Genomic DNA, 2810 nt, shown 5'->3' with positions numbered 1-2810 from the left:
GCTTCTTGACTTCTCCACTGTGGACTCGGAGAAGAGCTGATTTCCTTCCTTTTACAGTGCTCCTTTATGGTTCTGATTGCTTTTCCACATCCCTTCAATTTCTCTTCTCTAGATTAAACAGTTTTTTCAGTCTTTTTTAGAGGAGGGCTGTGCTTTCTAGATCTTCCTACAGTCATTCTCACTGTTCTCCTCCGAATCTCCCCAGTTGGTTGAGGTGTTTCTTGGAGTATGGTGACCAGAATGAAACAAAGCATAGAATGGTACAGTGGTGAAGAATATCAAAATATTATTTTAACTTCTCTGAGTGCAGTATTCCACTCCAGAGGGAAGGTGCCCTGAATTCTCCAATGCCAATGCCCTAATATTTTGGCTAAAAGCAGTAGCACTCAGAGGTGACACTCATTACAAGGAACTAGGACACTTACATGTCAGGATTTGTGATATTGGCTGTATTTCACCACAGTTTGTAATACTTTGTCATAGTACTCAGGAGATGGACTTGTCAGAGGACGGATAGTATCGTTTAGCACAGAACTGGACTTGTTCACCTGGGCAGCACATCTGGCTGCCATCCATCCTTAGTTGAGGCAATCCTAACAGAGGGCTCTGTGAAGTATGCCACATGCTGAGTAATCTGCTTTGGGAATAGTAGAACACATATGTCACTATATATTCTTTTATTTTATTTCTTTCTCTTTGCTGGAAGTAATATTTTCTTCTCATCCTAATCAGTGTCTATATCTAGCAGAGGATCCTTATTTAATATGTCTGTTTAGCATTAACCACATTCAACATCACAGTGGAATCAAGTATAAGATTAGAACAAGGATACTGTTAATACAAAATTACTAAAAATATCCAGATATGTTTGTCAAAAATTCCAGTCTCCAAAATTCCTGGTCATGATTACAGAGCATGGTAAACTAGGTGACCCCTTTTTCAGAATTGATATGTATTAGCAAATATAATCTCTTCTTCCAGAAGAACTACTCATAAACACTCTGCTGGCAAAAGTTTTTGTATATAATTTCTACCAATTTAAAGAAAAAATAAGATAGTGATACTTATCCCTAGGACAATGAAGACAGTTTTCTTCAGGCTAAAGGGAAAAAAAAATAATCTGATAAATGCAGTGAAGATTGCAACGACAACCACTCTTGATTGAAATATATTTTTTGCAAAAGGTGGGTTCCAGAGCTGGAGGTGATAATTTGTGCGAGAACAAGCAGGAGGAATTGGAGTGACATTATATTCTCTCGTAATAAGCAAAAAGGAAGAGACTGAAATAAGCCACATCTTTTTAGCACATTAAAGTCAGAGTCTCTACAGCTATCAGTAAGGTTTTTGTGGGTTTCTTGGTATAACTGATAGATAAAAAAATGTGCCTCTGTAATTTTAGCCAAAGATTTAAGAGATAATGCAGTGCATAGTGCTGCAGTTTTGAGTCTGAAGAAAACCTACACTAGCAAGTACTTTTATGGTTAAATTTCTTCAAATGAGAGTAAGATTACTATTAAAAAAACTCTAAGATTTAGTCATGAAAAATATGTTCCCTCGCATGTTAATACTGATTCCCTTAAGCTAAGAAGCTAAAATAAAATGATATTTTCTGAAAGAGAGACAAGTGAGAAATTTACTCAGCAAAGAGGTGTGAGCAAAAAGGGGAAACTCAGAGGCATGTCAGCATCTACTTTCTTTGCTTCAATGCTGCAACTGACATGGGGAAAGATGAAGAAGGAAAATCAATAGAGATAAGAAAAAAAATCTTGGTAAGCAAACAAGCAAAAAACCACCAGCACTACCAACTGAAAAAAACAAAAAACAACAAACAAACAACCCTCAAGAATAGAGTAACTTAAGGGCCAATATGCCTGGCTACACACATTGTCAGGAAGAGAGGATTTTTGTGGATGACTGGAGGTGACCTAGATATGTACATCCCTGATTCACAAGAGTTCTTGCTGTAAGCTCCTGCTATTTCTACTAGCAACCTGACTCCAACTGTGTAATCTGTGACTGCACACTGTGTTGGGATAGTTGACACAAGTGTAAATGTTCATATCACACGAGTAGCACCAATCTTAACGCGACTAGCACTGAAGGAGGGGATGATGCTGAGTAATCTCTGCTGCCTCACTCAGATTTCTTCCATCCACTCGGTAAACACTCTGCATGCCAATGTTGCAGAACCACTGCAGCACAGCCAGAAAAGATGAAAAGAAAGAGGCATCTTTCCTCCCAACTTCTCCTTTTTGGCTCTAGATGAGCGTTTTGCTCTCCAAATGATGCAAAGCAGAGATGATCAGTTAGGAAGAAAAATAATCCCCCATCTACTGCATGGTGCCAACCTTAACAGTAAAGAAGATACAGTGCATAGCCAAAGCGTCGGGTTTGTGCAATGTCCTTTGAAGAACCAGAGACATTTTAACCTGGTGGCGTAAGCACTGTTGCACGGCTAGCATGGTTAGAGCTCAGCAGCGACAGTGTTGCCATCCCTCTGAGTATTTCTGTCCTGCCGCTGTTACGTAAGTGCTGGTGTCCCACTTTGCCTGTACAGCTCCTGCCTCACGCACGATGCGCCGGAGCCTACAGCGGGGATGATGCTCTCCGAAGCACGAGGTAACGTAGCAATAACCACAGAAACATGAGCAGCGACAGCGATGAGCAGAGATAGCGAAGAGCAGCCATATCTCTCTGCAGCCATTCTCGGAAGTCCTTTCGGCTCACGGCTAAACGCACGCTTGCGGTTGTCTGGCGGGGGCTGGAGGCCGGTGCCTAGTTCCGTGCCCGGCACAGGGCCCGAAGCAGCC

At 41.2% G+C, this 2810-nt stretch overlaps 1 protein-coding gene across 9 annotated transcripts in view; it reads left to right on the top strand.

Annotated features, from left to right (window-relative positions):
- Positions 1-2546: 2546 nt before the first annotated feature.
- Positions 2547-2810, top strand: part of SYNE1 (spectrin repeat containing nuclear envelope protein 1) — a 286469-nt gene continuing 286205 nt past the window's right edge. For 7 of the 9 annotated variants that reach the window (XM_010707196.3, XM_019612919.2, XM_010707198.3 and 4 more), the window contains exon 1: positions 2549-2619. The gene's annotated coding sequence lies outside the window, so the exon portion shown is untranslated. Of the gene's footprint in view, positions 2620-2810 lie in introns of all 9 variants that reach the window. The other 2 variants (XM_019612921.2, XM_019612920.2) reach the window with 2 other exon arrangements.

Source organism: Meleagris gallopavo, chromosome 2, assembly GCF_000146605.3.
Source record: "Meleagris gallopavo isolate NT-WF06-2002-E0010 breed Aviagen turkey brand Nicholas breeding stock chromosome 2, Turkey_5.1, whole genome shotgun sequence".
Lineage (NCBI taxonomy): Eukaryota > Metazoa > Chordata > Aves > Galliformes > Phasianidae > Meleagris > Meleagris gallopavo.
Note: the sequence above shows the minus strand (reverse complement) of the source record. Positions and strands in the feature narration are given on the sequence as shown.